The 19415-nt window shown below is 33.1% G+C and overlaps 1 long non-coding RNA gene across 2 annotated transcripts; it reads right to left on the bottom strand.

The window, feature by feature from the left end:
- Positions 1 to 5996: 5996 nt before the first annotated feature.
- LOC114168158 (uncharacterized) lies at positions 5997 to 6542 on the bottom strand. 2 transcript variants are annotated; one of them, XR_003600623.2, is made up of 2 exons: positions 6445 to 6542; positions 5997 to 6354 (listed from the first exon to the last, which is right to left on the bottom strand). It is a non-coding gene; the product is annotated as an uncharacterized LOC114168158 (long non-coding RNA). The 2 variants fall into 2 exon arrangements; XR_003600624.2 differs by having other exon boundaries at positions 5997 to 6357; positions 6445 to 6531.
- Between the last annotated feature and the right edge of the window lie 12873 nt (positions 6543 to 19415).

The following is a 19415-nucleotide window of genomic DNA, read 5'->3' as shown; positions in this document are numbered from 1 at the left end:
TGCCTTGTTTTCTTGTGTCTAACTTGCCTTGGATTAGGATAAAAATGTTAGAATTCTCCGGGGTTTCTTACTTGTCAAGTTTGGAAAACCAAATAGGGGACCAACTCAGTTATTTCTCTATACAATCAATCTTTTTGTGCATGTCTTGGATGTGAAAAGTTAAGCCAATATGATTATTCTAACCCCTAACCATTGCATATACCTTCTGCCCATGAACGAATGTTAAAGGTGGCACCTTTCACTTGTGTTAATTAATTATGATGATCTAATGAGCTTGGTAGTTATTAGAAGGTTGTGGCTTAAGCCTCTATGGTAATAACATAGGGTATCATGTGTCCTCACGGCATGTGTATTTTAATATCATAATATCCTATCATTAAGTTAGTGATTCAAAGCTTTTCTACAGTAGATTTTTCTCCAATCTTCTCAGCTTGCAACTTCTATTATACTTATGGCATCATTTACTAGTAAGTCCTTTACAAAAACAACAATTCGTGTATTTTACCTATAAATCTAGTAATCTATTGGTGCTTTTCAGCCTTGCAAATAGCTTGTCATTACTCATTATGTAGGAAATGAATCTCAACAAATCAGAAAGCAAATTTTGTTTGCAACTAACAACTTGTAATATAATTTCCAGCATAAAATATTGATAAACGTGCCTTTGTCATATAGAACCTTAAAAGTAGACTTTAATTGTGGTTTCCTCGTAACCTTGTCGTGAGTAGGGGAAAACATTGTAGCACATAAAACTATCTTATTCTGACAAGTGAAAATCAAATATTCCTAAAAACCTGTCAACCATCAAATAGAATTGGTAAATGGCAAGAAATAGCTTCACATTATGCAACAATTTTGCTGACCTTCAAGCATCTTTGGAGATTTGCAGGAGAAAATGTTCACATCAGTGGAGCACACAAAAATAATCCATGCAAATTTTCACGAGGGTCTTATTTAAAAAAAATAAAAGTAAAAAATGATTAATTCTACAAGTGTATATTGTGATAAAAAAAACCAACACATAACCAAGGGAACTTACATCTGGTCAAAACTAGCTAAATAGAAATCAGGAACAAGCTCCTGGACGATTTCATTTGGTGTTTGTCAACATTCTTGCATTTTGTGCATGAGCTCGACAATCTTGCTAAAGTTTCCGGAATCATTATCGTAAACTTCATTAAGGTTTTGTATCAATTCATATTGGTGTGCGTAACGTTCATATTCTTCTTTGTTTATGCTAGATTTGTGGTCTTCCAGCCGCTTAGGATATTTTTCTACTATTTCATTGCTTAAGCTAGTCCTTTTCCCTAGTTATTCCATGTGATGCAAAATGGAATGAAAAGAGAAACAAAAAATAAAGTGTGCTCCATTAATTATTTTCACTTAATTATTTATGTTTTGCTTCTTCTTTGATATTTTTATTCTGTTTTTAACAACCATTATTTTTCCTATTTCTATTCACATCATTCCCGACCAATCTTTTTCTTTCCTAGCAAATGGACCCTAATGTCTTACAATTTGGCAAGCAAGAGAAAGTGAACCAAAGCACAAATAATGTATACATACTGAACACTAATCAAGATTCAAGGGGGGAAATCATAAAGCATATATAAAATTATACCTGTATCAACACTCATCTCTGCTCTTTGGCCATCTGATTGGAGGCTTATATCCATCTGGTGGAGGAACCAAGCATTCTTTCCTCTAAAAAAATTAGAGGGCAATGGCATTCTAACAAAGTAAGCAGGTACATGCCATATTTTCTCCATCTCTGCAAAATTATGCATGCTCAATCAACAATGAAAATTCTTCAGCAAATCAACAATAGCAGAATCACTCTCTGCTCAAGCATCACGGTGCTTCTAACCTTCATCACCTGCAGTTTTAATGAGCTTTGCACCGAAACTATAAAAAAACATGCATATCGGTAATAGAAATTAGGGTTTATGAGAAGAAAAAATAAGCAATCGAATGAAAATCAAATTTGAATCGAAGAAAAAAAATGTACAGAAGAAACAAACAACTTACGGAACGAAAAAAATGCTTAGAAAAAAGGAATTACAAGAAGAAAAAAAGATGAATGACTTCCATAGACTTGGAAGATACTTCTTCACGAAACAGAAGATGGTTGATAAGAAGAAATGAACAGGCGCGAAAAAACCGATTTAGACGCATAATACCGCCTATTTTAAAAATAACAAATTCAAAATTTAAGCTAAAATATACTGGCATTTTAAAACTGACAATAAATGTTTTTTACTTTTTAAAATTCTTTTAAGATAACGGCATTTTAATATAACTGCACGCTAAAAATTATTTATCTTCTAGTGATTAGATGTTGGTGGTGGGTTTTGTTTTTAAATACTAATAGCAATATATATGATGTGTACAATCTAAAACACTGTTATTATTATTATTATTTTTCTAATAAAAGTTATATGCAGTAGTATTTATATATATGTTTGTATCTTATAAAAAATTGATCAATTTGCGGTTTTGGAAATTCTTTTGCTAGAAAAATATTTACAGTTTTTGTATTGTTTGGATGAGATGCTAAGGGAATTGAATTTGCAAGGTGTTGAGATTTTTTTAGACGTTATGTGACAATTGGAGGTGTAGGGAAGTTATTTCAAGTGTATGAAGTTGTGATACGGTGCAATAGAACCAAGTTTTGATTAATGAGTCCATAGCAATTTGATAAATGTGTTTGTGGATAAATATTTGGTATAGATGGAGAAAATTTTTATCGCCTATACATATTTATGGATTTAGTGAATTTGATGGTTAATATTGGAAGCTAAGATTAATGAAATTATGAAAGGATATTGGACTAAGTTATGATTATGTGTTTATATTTTGTAAGTTGTAATAATATATTTTGTTAATGAATTTGATAAATTGTGAAATAGGTCTAGGAGATTGAGTTTTAATGGATGGAATTTTAAGATTTAATCTTTGTGCAATTTTTTAGGTAATTGCAATTTTAAGATGTTTGATTATTGATGTAAGAAAGGAAATGTGTGGTCAAATGTCATTTTATGCTCAATTATGGATGATAATATTTTGTTACATTTATCAGGAAATTTAGGAGGAACTGAAAGGATTCTTGAGGTCATAAAAAGTTAGGTATATGAATAATTGAGTGAATGCTAAAAGATTATTTGAGAGTTGGAAGACAACATGAAGAAGATATATCCATATATGTTCATGGTAAGTACAAATTTTCGAGGATGAAAAATTTTCGTGTTGGGAAGAATGGACGACCTAGGAAAATAATTATGTTTCTAAGGTGATAATTAGACGCGATGAATATTAATTGCATTAATACAGAAAATCATAACAAAAATGAAGAGTAGCATAATTGGCTAAAGCCTTAGTCATGAGTTGGTGGTTAGGGGTTTGATTCCTAATATGTGTATTTGGAACAAGTATTTTTCGTAATATATTGTTTTATTATCATGTGGGGGTGTTTATGTGTGTCTTGGGTAGATAACTTATATGTAGTGTTGGCCCATATTTTATTTGGCATGACTAGAATTTATTTGTTTTTTTTTTCTTGAATGCATGGAATGTGTCACCAGTGCAGTAATGACTTTTGGCCCCGGTTGTTTTTGATATTTTGTCCCGATTCGAGAACCGAGGCATATTGGGGCGAGGCAAAAAAGGGTGGCTTTTGGCCTCGGGTGTCAACTAAAGCCATAGGGGTACTTTTTTGCCCCGGTTCTCTAAAGACTCGAAGCCATAGGGGTACTTCGTTCGCACCACCATTAGCACTGTTGTGCTCGTCCTCGCCTTCGAGATCGTCGGCAAACGCTGTCGTGACCAAACCTTCACCAGCAGTGAATGAGCAACCCACCGCGATGCTCAGACCCATGGTGTTTGCGCAAGGACGAAGGTGAATAGTGCGAAATCGCAAATTTGGGAACCTAAATAGGGCATATGGCCTCGGTTTAATTAATAATCTAGGCCTAAAGTCCCTTTATGGCCTCGGTCAATAAAGACCCGAAGCCAAAGGTGACAGCGTTGGTGAGATTTTTGAAATTAGGGTTAGTTAGGGTTATTGGGCTAGCTTATAGGCCTTGGTTCTTTTTTAACCGAGGCCTAAAGCCTCTTCATATTGCCTCAGTCCAGAAACACCCGAATCTAAAAGTGCTGACGCTGATGGTAGTTTTGAAATTTTGGTTACTAGGTTGTCTTATAGGCTTCGGTTCTTTTGAAACCGAGGCCTAAAACCTCTTACTGCACCAGTTTTGCACAGACCTGAGGCAATATAGTTGGACGAAATTGTAAAAATGCCACCACCTCTTTATAGGCTTCGGTTCCGCTATAACCGAGGTCTATAAGGCATAGTAAAATGTCAAATCTTCACTAGTGTGTGGATGCTATTGAAAAGTTAATGTGTGTGTTGATTGATAAGAAAATGTGATGGTTGATATGGTTTGGAGAGTTGTTTGGGTCTTGCGGATTGGGTGTTCATTGGGTGTTCAAAACCGAGGCATATTGGGGCGAGGCAAAAAAGGGTGGCTTTTGGCCTCGGGTGTCAACTAAAGCCATAGGGGTACTTTTTTGCCCCGGTTCTCTAAAGACTCGAAGCCATAGGGGTACTTCGTTCGCACCACCATTAGCACTGTTGTGCTCGTCCTCGCCTTCGAGATCGTCGGCAAACGCTGTCGTGACCAAACCTTCACCAGCAGTGAATGAGCAACCCACCGCGATGCTCAGACCCATGGTGTTTGCGCAAGGACGAAGGTGAATAGTGCGAAATCGCAAATTTGGGAACCTAAATAGGGCATATGGCCTCGGTTTAATTAATAATCTAGGCCTAAAGTCCCTTTATGGCCTCGGTCAATAAAGACCCGAAGCCAAAGGTGACAGCGTTGGTGAGATTTTTGAAATTAGGGTTAGTTAGGGTTATTGGGCTAGCTTATAGGCCTTGGTTCTTTTTTAACCGAGGCCTAAAGCCTCTTCATATTGCCTCAGTCCAGAAACACCCGAATCTAAAAGTGCTGACGCTGATGGTAGTTTTGAAATTTTGGTTACTAGGTTGTCTTATAGGCTTCGGTTCTTTTGAAACCGAGGCCTAAAACCTCTTACTGCACCAGTTTTGCACAGACCTGAGGCAATATAGTTGGACGAAATTGTAAAAATGCCACCACCTCTTTATAGGCTTCGGTTCCGCTATAACCGAGGTCTATAAGGCATAGTAAAATGTCAAATCTTCACTAGTGTGTGGATGCTATTGAAAAGTTAATGTGTGTGTTGATTGATAAGAAAATGTGATGGTTGATATGGTTTGGAGAGTTGTTTGGGTCTTGCGGATTGGGTGTTCATTGGGTGTTCAAATCCTAGCTAGAGAAAAAAGTTAAAATTGTATGTAATTTTTTGTGGTAAATTCGTGGTGCACCTTGGAAGGGGAAGAGTTGGGACAACTACATTGTATGTCGAATTCTAGGTAAGGAGAACTACACCAGACATCTATGTTTTTTTTTTTTTGTTTATATGATTGCTTGGTCTTGGATATGAGAAGAACGTGTTGTACTTGGTGAAAAAAAAAATGGAATTTGTGCTTTGGTGTGTGAACATGTTTTATGTAGGGATGTCAATATGGGCCAATCTGGTCCGTTTTGGCCCACTGAATGAAAATGGGCTAAATTATTTAACCCAGCCTACAAGTTGGCTGACCCTTGGGCTGGCGAGCTGACCCGTCAGCTTTGATTTTTTTAATTTTGATGTAGACCCAAATTTCCAACAATGATTGAATTCTTTCATAACCATTCCTAGCTATAATTGGATGAACAAATACCAGTAGTGTAATACAATGAAAGGTAACATGAAAATTAGGTACATTAACGTGAAAAACCTATCCCATTATAAGATCAAACTATTACGTAAATGATATGGTTGCACCATCAATCAACATGAAAAAAGCCTAATAATCCACACTTGTGACTGTACCCAAACAGTATGAAAGCATAAAGGAAATGCAAACCATGACCTTTACAAGCACCACAACATGATAAGTAAAATGAACACCAAATAAAAATACTATGACACCCAAACATCACTACTTGGTACGCATATCAGACCATAAAATGTGCACAAGATATAAACCCAGAAACACCAAGATAATTCAAACTTGGAAATTACAAAGCCAAAGGAAATTGTGCACCAGATACAAAGTAAGAAAACACAAAGTCCAACAGGAATATTCAATACAGAAAATGTGCAGTAGAATATGGAAATGATCAAAATACAACACAAGGAAATCAACATTTGAAATGATCAAAGTCCAAATCATAGTCCTTTAAATGGCCTAACTTGAAGCTCAAACAACACGTCAATTTGTTGTGCAACCTGCTGCAGCCAATATAATTCATTATAAATTTAATCTATGGCTGGATGTAAAGAAAAACACAATGGTTACACAAAGCATGATTAAAATACCTTCAATCTTCATCAATTCCTTTTTCAGGGTTATTAGATTCACCCTTAGAAGAACTCTCCTCCACTCTTCCATCTTAATCAGCATCATCATCTTAAAATAACATATGGAATGGAATTGAAAAAAAAAAAACCAAGTTAGAATATAAAAGATTGTTTATGAAAATATTATGTTAGAATTTAAATTAGAAAAATACCGTATTCATGAAACCCATGCTTCCTACTGCAAGTACAAATTATTGCTTCTACATGTTTTGACAATAGACGACTTCTATACTTATTCAAAATCCTTGAACCAATGTTGAAAGCAGATTTAGATGCAACTATAGTAATTGAGATACTTAGCAAGTCTCGAGCCATGATTGACAAATCTGAGAAACATTGACTATTACTCTTCCACCATTCAAGAGCATTCATACGTTTAGTAATATCAACATTCAATGTTGGCTTATCCAAGTATATATCAAATTGGTTCCATCCCATATTAATAGAAGCCCGAAGCTTGCATTCTTTTAATTCATAACATAAAAACCAAAATCATAATTTAATTTATATATATATATATATATAATAGTAATTAAATTAGTACAAATTGATATGATTATATGACTTACATGAAGAGAGTTTGACCTGATAGAATCAAATGAGGATGACGACAAAAAATCAGTATGCTTACGCTTTAGGAGAGGGGAAGTGTCATTCTTGGAACAATATTCAGAGAAAAGCTTGTACAATTTTTCTTTCATCCTCTCTAACTTTACTTACCAAGTAAGAGGGTCTATCTTCATATAGCAATATCCCAATGTGTGCAACTTCATCCTTGGGTCTAAAATTGCCTTAAATGCAAGGACAATGCTATATTCATCCCAATATTTATCAAACTTTACCATCATTCTTTCGGTCATATCTCTGATAACTTGATCTTCATCTTTTAAAGTTTCCATTAAAAGGGTTTGGATGTTCCATACTTGTAAAAAGTACAAGTTTGATGTAGGATAACTTGTGGCAAATATTAAATTAGTGATCTCATAAAAGGGTAACAAGAAAACACAACTTTTTTAACTCTTCTCCATTTCTCCTCAAACAAATAGTATTTATAATTCTCATCAACTAAGTGCAAACTTGCAAACACACATTGATATTTTAGGTCACTTTCAAGCATAAAAAAAGTAGAGTTCCACCTTGTAGGAACATCTATACACAAAGCAGTCTTGACATCAATGTCCCCTATTTTTTCAACACATTGTTTAAACTTCATCATCCTACTTTTAGAACCCCTAACATACTTTATGCTCTCCCTAATATGATCTAAAGAATCACCAAGGGCTTTCAATCCTTCTTGCACAATCAAGTTTAAAATGTGTGCACAATAATGCACATGCAAAAATTCACCATAACAAACCAAAAATTTTTGCAAAAGAAGCTCACTTTTTAAAGTTTTAATTAGAACATCATTAGTAGATGCATTATCCAAAGTCAAATAAAATATTCTTTTCTCAATTTCCTAGTCATTAAGAATCCATTTATTTTCTTTAACAACTCAAATCTCATATGAGGTGCAGGGAAGTGGCAAAAGTTCAAAATTTTACTAAACTATTTCCTATTTGTGTCAACGTAATGTGCTGTCAAAGCAATATAACCTTCACCAGTTAAAGAAGTCCACAAGTCAAATGTCAAAAAACATCCTATTTTTGATTTTCCTAAATTCTTCCTTTAGCATGTTTTTTTCTTTCATATGTATTTTCAAAACATCCCTCTTTATCATATTTCTAGAAACCAAACATGCATCAGGATTCAGATAATTAATCCAAGTTCTAAGCACTTCATACTCAACAAAGTTGAATGGTAAACTGCTTTGGATTATATTGGCACACAGCTCACGGGAAACCATTGGATCTATTCTTCTAGCTTTTAACTTTTCTTGCTCGTCTACTATTATATGCCTCACATCTCCAAATTTAAGTTTATTACATCTCTCAATGTGATGTTTCAAACGAGAAGTGCCATACTTTTGTCCACCAATAATGTATTTTTTGTTGCAGCCATTCTACCTTGCCCTTTCTTTTGCATCATCACCAACCCCAATCCTAGTAAAATATTTCCAACATTTCGAAAGTTGTTGACTTTTCATTTTTCTTAGAAGAGAAATCTTTAAGTTTAACATTCTCATCCATATCCTCTTCAACTGCATCATCATTCTCAGTTTCATTAAAAATATTTGGAGTAGGATTATTATTTGACTTATCCATTATATCTTAGTAACCACCCAGGTTCACTAAATCCGAAGACAAAAAAAACATAATGACATAACTCAGTAAAATATCACACAAATAGCAACCTAAAAAGCACTCTAAAAACAATAACAAACAACTCGACAATTTAAGATTTAAATGAATGTATTAACATAAAAAAAATTAAGACATTGTAGAAACAAATATTAACGTAATATCCATTCATCGATAAATTTAAAAAAGGTTGTAGGTATACTTGTCCTGTCATCATCTAACATGTTAAATTAAATATGATTGGTCAAAAACAAGCTGAAGAGTTCCAACTGGATCCATAAAATTAAGAAAAACAAAGTTAAAGAGGTTCCTTTGATCACCTAATTTTTTTTTGTCTGATTACGACTATTATTCACAATTAATTTAACTAAAATCCATCGCTTATCTTTTAAGATTTTTTAAGTACATAATCCTAAACTATCATGTAAACTAATACTATTAATTTTTTATAAGAATTATTTTTTAAAATTTAATTGGTTCACCGTGTATAAACTTATACCAATAATTAAAAAAAAATGGTATTTATTTCATCTTTTGTCATCTCATTACCTGAAACATTTATCTTCTTTTTGTAGTAAAAAAATGACCTTACTATGCTTCTTTTCATCTAGTATGTCAATCTTTTACGAAGGCTGAAGAATGCCATATATGTTTTTTATGGCATAAACAACACAAAAAAACAACAAAAAACATCATTTTAATTACAACAATTGACTCAATTACAGAAGGCAACAATTAATTACATGAATTGGATGATTGCTATACAAAACCTACAAATTGTCTAGCAATTACGTCGAAGGAATCCAATTACGCACGCCAGCAACTATGAAAATCTTACTGTTGGAATTACATCAACCACAATTTGTCCAATTGGTGGAACTCGAAAATACAACAGTGATTCACACGTACAACATCACCTTAAACTCCAATTGGGGAAATCAAAATTAAGGTTAGCGAATTTGGGAGTTAGGGTTGTATATCAAAAATTAGGACTTGAAATTTTGAATATGGAAGGAACCTGTGTCATGGTGGTCGGTCTTCGTTGGAATCATTGTTGTCCGCCACGGTGTAGTGCCCTTGTCGTCATCTTGTCGTGTTTCGATCTCGTCAGAATCATCGCTATGGTGGCTGGGTTTCCTTTTAATGTCGTCTAGGTCAGGCGAGGATGAAGGAGAAACGCAAAAGAGAAATCAAATGGCGTTGCAATGGTTGGTTCTATGACTGCGACAATGATGAATTTAATAAAGCTCTTCGAGAAAAAAATGACTTCCTTGCAAAGACTATGGTTCGCATGGGTTTTTTTTTTCTACTTCTGCTGGACGAGAGAGTAAGACCCTAACTTAAGTGAAACACGTGCTCTTTTTTTAAAACTTATGAGGCCCGCAGGTTGGCTCGTTGTGGCCAATGGATTGGCCCGTTGGGCTAGTAAGCAACACGAGTCGGGTTGATTCGCGCTAACGTGTTATGTTTTCTAACCTAGCCCGTATTTTTTTGGTGGGTCAACTGGTCGGCTCGTCGGGCTTGGTCCGTTTTGGCAACCCTAGTTTTATGGGCGCAAGTTGGGGGTAAGCTTTCTCCATGGATGTGCAATGGACACTACAAAAAAAGTGAACGTTTGTGGATGTTAAAATTACAAGTTTTAGTGGTTAAAAACTGTCACAAATGAAATTTTTTACAGTTTAAACGACCGTTAGAATTACACATGTCAAAAACATGTTGTGACAAAAAAATTTTAACCATTGGTACTATTGTTAGAAAAGAAAAAAAATACTAACGGTAAGACCTAGGAAAATTAAGTAAATAAATAAATATCTATTTAATGAAAATGAGAGTCAGGGGATCTTCATATTAATTAATGTGGAGAGTTATAACAAAGGTACAATGATAACTCAAGTGGTTGAGAGTACTTGACTGTGTTGGAAGGTCTTGGGTTTGAATCCTATTTATCAGAGCACAAACACGAGACCTATAAGTAAGAGGTTAGGAAAAGTTCTGCAGTTGTTAGAGGCTAAAGGTCGATGAATTTTGGTGCAAGAAGGAACTCTAGGAGCACTTTTTGGAGTGGGTATTCCATGTAAGGGGAGCTGACCTATTTATTAAATTGATTGTATGTTGTCCAAGTGTGCATAGGCTTGGGATGACAAATTTCTCCTGAAAATTTTAGGTTTTCACACTTACATGAAAATTCTATGTTGTCCATATGTGCATAGGTGATGCATGTAGTATTAATCTGTTTTCTAGGTTTTACGATGAACCGCTTGGCGGCAGTTATAAATCGCCAGGCGATGCAAACTGAGTTGCTCAGTTTTGTGTTTGATTAGTTCATTTGGTACTTTTGGGTTTCCTATGAATAGGTATAATTGCGTGGAATGTGTTAGTTATAAATTGTGGGAATTGCCACTGTTTAAGGTTATATTTTAATTGGTGGTTGCGTGAGCGTGAGGGCTATGTTGCAAATAACTGGTATGAATCCATGTTTGAACAAATGAAGGGTGCACATTTGGGTTGGGGGATGAACTAAAGAATTGAATTCAAGTGTGAAATTGGGGTGATTGGTAATTGGATGAGACTACTGAATATGTAGGAATGTTGTAAACGTGTTGTAATATCATATTTTGTGCAATTGGATGATTAAATGAATGATAAATTGTGATTGCATGTATTTTGGATATAAAATGGATAAATGGGTGTTGTTATGATCTATTAAGTGAAATATAATTATTTGATGAGGTTATACTTTGTTGGTTTTGAGACTTGCGAATCAATTGAATGTTATAGGTGTTGTACGAGTATGGTAAGGTAAGTCCTTGCATGAGCTGCATACAACATTTATGCCGTGTTTGAATATGCATGAGTATTGTTTATGCAGATGGAAAGTGACTTAAAAACGTGTTTGAATCTGCTTGTTTGCGTTAATTTGAGAGTGTGGATTTGCAGGTAAGTTGCAAAATTTCGCACTATCTAAAATGAAGAGATGTGTAGGGAAAGCTAGATCAGCATATTAAAATTACTTTATTGTCCATCTCTTTTCACAATTTAATTTACTTATATTTAATTATATGGATATTGATAACATTGTATATTATATATATATATATATATATATATATATATATATATATATATAATTTTAATTTTAATTATTATAATAATTAGTATTATATAATAATAATAATATTATTATTATTATTTTTCAAATAAATATCTTTTGTAAATAAATTAATTCTATAAAATAAAATATTTAAATTAATGTGGAGTTAAAATTAAACCATCTATATTATAATTTATTTCAAGTTATAATTGAGAATAATAATGATAATTTTAAGTTATTAATTATAATATGAATAAATTATATTTTTGTAATTTAAATAATATTTTTAATTTTATTTGAATATCATTTCTTCTATTTACATTGAATGGTAAAATGGTAATCATACAATTTATTCTATTAAACATTATAATTTATTAAATTTTATTAATCATGTCATACACAAACTTTCATAAACTTTCCATTCATATTTATTCAAATCATACCATCTTTCCTGTAATCCAAACCACCTCATCTTTACCTGCAAATTAACTCAAATTAACTCAAATCAATGTAAATTCACTCCTCCAAATTCACACCTCAATCCAAACACAACATTAGTTCTGGGTTGGGAGTTCCCTACTAACATGTTATATCCCATGTCAAAGTCAAGTGTGACCATAGTCTAAATTGTACATGTGGATATATATAATTGATGCTCGAGTGATGTGGTTGCGCAATTTGATGTGATTGTGCCTTGAATTATTCTGGATGTATGTCTTGCGTGAATTGGGTGCCTTGCATACCAGGGTCGATAGAACTTGTGTTAGAATAATAATAAAAAAAAATATTTTTTGACTACTAAATGTTGACAATTTTCTCTTATAATCTTAAGTGTCATCTTTTAAGTGATTTTCTGTTTTTTTATTTTTTCATTTTCAATATTCCAAAACCACTTAAAAGATGATACCTCATGTTATAAGAGAAAATTGTCAAGATTTATTAGATAAAATATCATTATAAAAAAGAAAAATAGTAACATGCACGTTACTGCATGTTAGATCACGGGAAAGCAGAAAAATGCAAAAGACAACGAAGTTTGTCTTCTTTCACTCAATGCTCAAAAATACTTATCTTATTGATTATATTCTGATTTGCTGTGTACTCACGGGTTTTTAGCACATTAATCTTGAGTGCCAAATATGCAAGACAAATGGAAGCTAAGATTTCAAATATAATAAAGAAAAGGATTGATAATAAATGATGAGAGATCAATGGTGACACAAGTACCATCAATGGTGACACAAGTACCATCACCAGTGAATCACAAAACACCATCAAAACAACCATGATCATTGTTTCTTGTTGATTCACGAATTCTTGATCTTGCTCTTCCTTCATTGTTGTGTTTAAGTTGAAGATATTGACTCTGTGTTGTCTGAAAAAAGAATGTTATTGAAGAGATTGACTTCGTGCTCTCTGAACAAAAAATTGTTAAATTTAACAATAAAAAATGCTATGTGGAGTTTAAACAAGAAATGTTCTACACATAATAATACTCCTGCATGGATGAAGAAAATATCTAATGAATCTCAATAAAACATAGTGACTTTCATGAGCGCATTTTAAGATAACTTGTTAGCATCGTAAACATTCACTTAAGTCCGTATTTAATCTTGAAAGTTTAATGCAGACTTAGTTGGGATCCAGACTTATGAAATTTTAAGAGTCATATTATAGTATAGAATATTAGGTGTCATATAATTACAGTATCAAATATTAGGAGTGTTGAGAATTTATAGAGATTGTAAAAATGAGAGATATAAGATATATGATAGATATAAAAAATATACTAAAAGAGAAACTTGTTATTTTATTTTATTCATATATTTTCTTTCTCTATATATATATATATATATATATATATATATATATATATATATAATATATATATATATATATATATATATATATATATATATATATATATATATATATATATATATATATATATATATAACAAAATATAAAGTCAAATGACTTTATGTAATTTTTGTGAAAATAAAGTCACATAATTATTAATTCAAAAATTTTCTTTTTCAAATGTGAATTTATACATGATGCAGACTTATATGATTTATTTTTTCTTTCTATTCAGTTTTTAATGCATAAGGAAAGATCATGAGCGTAGCCTTTTTTTTAAGCACTCTTGTAAACAACTATAACTTTTGCACCTTTTATTTATGTTTGTTAAGTTCCGTTAATTAAAACATCACATTTTATCATGAAAATTAAAGTTTATATATATAAAGAAGAAACATTTTGTAATGATAATATTCAACAATCGAAGAAATAATTATTTTTGAATTGATATAAAATTTAATAAAAAGAATAGTTTGTTGCATCCATTGCCATTACGAGAAAATAAATTCTCACAATGACTCAGAATAAAGTATTAGATTAACTCGTGGACTCAATGTGGAAAGAATGTTCAAGTGTAAAAACTAATTATAAAAACAAGAGAAAATAAATATCCAATGACTGAAAAATAATATATATATATATATATATATATTTATATTTATATTTCTGCAATATATTGGAATATATGCAAAGGTTTTATTTTCTTTTAATATTATTTATTGGAAATGTGAAATACACCAGAATGATTGCGCACAAGTTAGCGTGGTTATGCAGCTTTGAGGTGTTTGAGGTGTTTTGTTGGCTGTTTTAGATGCTGTTATGGTTGCTATATATGGTGCATATGGTGCTTATTTTTGGGTCAAATTCTTTGTCATTGTAAGTAATTTTTCTTAAACTCTTTGCTTTGTTCGAGTCCATTGTCTATCATTTTTCATTTAATTTGATTTTTCTTGGATTCTTGTGTTGTGGGACAATGTACCTTGAGCTAAATTGTTGGAAATATTGCTTGTTGAAGTTTGAATTGATCATCACAGTTTAGCTTGAACACTTTGTTTCACATTTCTAATAATAATTGTAAATATAATGTTTAGATTACTCTTGTCTTTTAAAGTGTTTTTCTCATTGTCATAGTCTTAGTTTGTCACATATTTACTCTCTTTGGTTTAACCATTTCTTGATTTTCGTACCTTTTAGTTGGTCTTCAAATTTTCTTGGTTTTGTCATAGGGTTTTCCATTTCTTGATCTCCTGAGTGGAGCTTAGATCTTTTACATCTTTCACTTTGATATTAATTTTTGGATGGATTGATTGGATGTTCTTTGAAGAGTTGAATAAGAACTTGACAAAGAGTGAATATACTTTTATGAATACATACACTTACAAGAGTGACACATGAGTGAATTGAGTGTAAACACGAAAGAGTGGTGAGGTCCATTTGACAATTTTATCTACATTAGTTTTACTAACCACTTACTTTGTTTTTTGTCAGTTCTTATTTTCTATCTCTCACTATAGGATTTAGCAAGTTTGAGTACTCCACAATGTTCCATAAGCGTTCGACCTTGGTGTAGGATATCAATGTCCTTTTGTCCCGAATTATCAAGTGAATAACAAACTTGCCGATCTTGGAATGGAGCATAAACATGATAGAAAATCATTGCTAAGAGACAAAAGAAGTGTTATTAGATGTGTGAAGTGTGAAGGTTATGGACACAAATTTTATCAATGTCTTAATTGGGATGCAAGTTCCATGACTCATGAAGACCACAAGGATTACATTATTTGCTTGAAAGAGGAGGAGAGGAGTGTTATACAAAAGCTCAAAGTGTTAAACAAAGTGAGACGAGAGCAAAAAGTACAAAGAGAGAAAGAAAGGAGAGAAAAAGAAGAAAAAACACTAAGGGAAAAGGAAAAGGAAAAAGAGAGAGAAAGAAATGCAAGAGTACAAATGATATTACAATGACTGGATATGTTGGAGACAAGTGGAAGAATTGAAGAGAGAACAAAAAAGAAAGATCCCATAGAAAGAAAAGAAAAAGAGTTAAAAAAGAGAGAAGACAAAGAGTGGTGAGAGAAGGAAGAAGAACAAAGAGAGAAACAAGAGAATGAGTCTCTCCTCAGACCCCTTGTTAGGATCGAATGCTTACCATTAGGCCAAAAGCTATAACCATTACTTAGGGCACAACTTTTTTTTTATACTTAAAAGTGTGACAGCCCAAGCGCCACAATTCGATTGTGACCCGGCCCACTTGGCCTCTCCAACGGGATAATTGATGCTACTTGTAAGGTGATTATTTCCCTTAAGGGTGACAAAAACATCATGTCAAGGTGAGAGGTGGATGTTATGGTCCCCAACAAATTTAACGATTGGTGGCCCAACAAAACTTTATAAGACGTGTGTGCGTCAATTATCATATACGGGATGAGGATGGTTTCTATCATGCTTCCTTTTCCAAAGGTGGGGTGGAGGTCGATATACCCCCTGGTCGATAATCTTTCTCTAAAGAAACCTTATACTGGTTTGTCATAAGGAATCATAACGTTCGCTGATAATTCGAGCTTTTTGTACGTTTTCAAGTAGAATATATCTACTGAACTATCTTGGTCGACCAATATCTTTTTCAACGCGAAATTCTTCATCTTCGTTGTAATGACCATTGGATCATCTTGATCCTGGTTGACTCCTTAGAACTCAGAGTCGATGAAGGTGATTGGGGGCATTTTCTTTTTGTATCCACATTCACTGATTGCATGACTCTGAAGTGTTTCGTGCTTCTTGAAGATGAGAGCCTCTTCCAGCGAATCCTCAAAATATGGTATTAATTGCCCTTCTTAGAGGTGGTCTATTATCTTGATGGTCATAATATAATATGAGAGCCTTCCATTGCTTAGGAAGGGGGCTTTTGGTGATGTCGTCAATGAAGGGATGTCGATCCTGATGTTGAGGAGTTGTTGGTCACACCCCTAGTCCTTGGGTGATGACTTGGGCCTAGCCATAGGCCCAATCAAGATACTTCTCTGATGGGCCTAATAGCTTCAAGAACACAATCAGCCTAAAGGACTCCAAATGCTTCTCCCGTGATCCAAGGAAGACATTAAATTTTCTAAAATTCCACTAGAATACATTTATTTTTAGGTCAATTGTTTAGGCCATGCTTTGAAAATAAATTGTAAAATTACTTGAAGTAGTCTTGGATCATCATTCATCTAGCTTTTGCAATTAGGTCCATTCAAGCCCAATTACATAGACCAAGTTTGCATCTAGCCTTAGTCATGAGTTGCACATTTAGCACATGTGGTAAATGAGGAAAGTGTGACATGCCACATGGCATGTGATCCACTTTTTATGGATCTTATATCTAGACACATGTGCTTCACATGGACACCTTACATTTGCATTCAATTTAGTCTTGCATTTGGTTGTCATTTTAGGAGTTACTCCCTACTATAAATGAGACACTTAACCCTTTTGTAAATCACTCTTGATTGAATGCAAAGTTATGTTGTTAAGATCACTCCACAAACCTTGCCTTTTGAGAGTCACCCTTAGCTAGACATTTTTCTTAGAATTCTCTTCTAACCTTTCTCCTCTAAGTTGGCTGAACCTCTTAGAGTTTTCTTCAACCACCATTCAATCTGAAAACTTCAAGCACGCCAACTTCAATTTCTTCCGCTCAATCTATCCCTGGAGGCTCCTTCTTTCATCAAATTCGACCAAGGAGCTTCATCAAATGGTATCTAGAGCCAACTCAATCAATCGCCTTGCGATTTGAGCTAAGTTCTCAGTTCCTTTCTTCTTTTCTATGTTGTTTCATCATTTGTTTTACTTGTCTTGATAGTTTCTACTGTTTAATTTGTGTCTATATGCTTGCTTGATGATTCAAATCCATCATATCCTTGAATCATTTCAGTGCATGTAACTAGGATTCTCAAAATTGTTTTTACTGCAATTCCATTTTAATTGTGTTGTTCTTCATTTTAATTCGGTGATCCATTGTTTGTTTGGTTTAATTTTCATTTGAGCATCTTATACTTGTTGTTTTAAGTCATGTGTTTTCTTTCATGTCAATTTCTATGAGTTTGAACCGTTTAAACTTGTTGTTTTGATTTGAATCTTGGCACAAAAGCAAAGTGCTTATAGAATTCACTTGCTGGAAAAAGCAACTTGTCCAAGAGCCATTGCAAGCCATTTTCATTGATTCATTTAAAATTTTATGTGTCTTAGATCATCTTGGATGAATCATACTTCATATTGGATCATTATCAAGTTCATATCAAGTGGTATTATGTTTGAAATTGTCTTCCAATTTAATTGCTTTTTTGTTCCAGTATTCTGAACTAAATGCACACTATCTGTTTTTGATTTATCACGAACAATTGGCCGATGCAATTTTAGATTTGATTTTTGCCTCTTTTTGAATTAATCTAAACGAAAAATAGAAAAAAAAATCATTGAAAAAGTTTGAGAAATAAAAAATGAAAAATAGTTGAAGTAGAGGCTTATTTCCACTTTTTTTGGCAGTGAGTGATAAATCAAAATTAAATGCAATTGTAAAGTTGTTTTAGTCTAGTTTCAATTGGCCATAACAAAGGTGGATTAATTCACTTGTTTTGGGTTCAATGTTGAGATTAAGACAAACTTTTTTGCCCTTTAATTACAATTGCTTTCTGTTTTAAGTTTGTTACTCTATTCTAGTACCAATCATAGGTTCATTTTTTTGTGCTAGCCTTTGTTGATTGCTTTTAATTTTTTGCTTTCAATTATTGGCTATTCTTTTCGTCTTATATCCATTATACAATCTTTGAGTTTAGCCTTTATTGTTTTTTAGTTTTGATTGCTTTATTTCTTAGCTATTCTTTGGTGTGGTGTGGGAGAACTCTACTACGGTTTACCATTCTTGGAGGTAGCATCTTGGAGGGTGGAAAATTCATTTGAAACTCCAAGATAGGAGGCTTTCAAATGCAACAAGAGTCTCAAGCTAGAAGGGAAAAACACATAAAGAAAAAAAAATCCAACTTAATCTTCTAGAAAAGAGGTTACCATTCAAAGGGAAGTAGGAGTGGTGAGTCTGCTTGTGACCAAACCCTAAGGGTAGGACATTATTATCATCAGCCTCCTAACATTAGAATGCAAAGAAGAGAGCATACCCCTAGAAAATTTAAGGCTGACTTACCTCACTTCTATGGAAAAGACAATGTAGAGGCATACTTGGAGTGGGAGATGAATGTGGAATTAGAGAAGAGAAAATTCTAAGAGTTAGAGCAAAAGAAGAACGAAAAGGGAAATATGAGAAGAAAATAAGAGAGAGAAAGAGGAAAGGAAAGACAAGAAAAGAATATAAGAGAAAGCAAGGAGAGAGAAAAAAGAGAAAAAGAAGAGCATGAGAAGGAGCTTGAGAAGAAGGAGAAAGAGAAAGAAGAAATCTTACTTAAGAAGGAAGTGGTAATGAAGGCACCTCGCACTCCCACTCCCACAATTATAATTGAAACAAAAATTTTAAAGGGAGTTTTCAAATATTTTAACTATTCTCATTTCATCAATGACTCTCATTTCTTAATTCCAATCTTTACTCTTCATAAGTTTTTAACTCCAATTCCTCTTTACAATGTTTTACACTCCTTAATAAAAGATTTTGAAAGTTTCACACTTTGAGTTAATGTTGCCTAATGGGTTAGAGTTAACTCAAAAGTAAACAAAAACATTTTTGTGAAGTTTTCCTTGTTACTCTTTTAAGACAA

Source organism: Vigna unguiculata, chromosome 11 (assembly GCF_037176805.1).
Source record: "Vigna unguiculata cultivar grain cowpea cultivar isolate G323 ecotype 2 chromosome 11, ASM3717680v1, whole genome shotgun sequence".
NCBI lineage: Eukaryota > Viridiplantae > Streptophyta > Magnoliopsida > Fabales > Fabaceae > Vigna > Vigna unguiculata.
The sequence above is the reverse complement of the archived record's forward strand: the minus strand, read 5'-3'. Positions and strand labels throughout refer to the sequence as shown.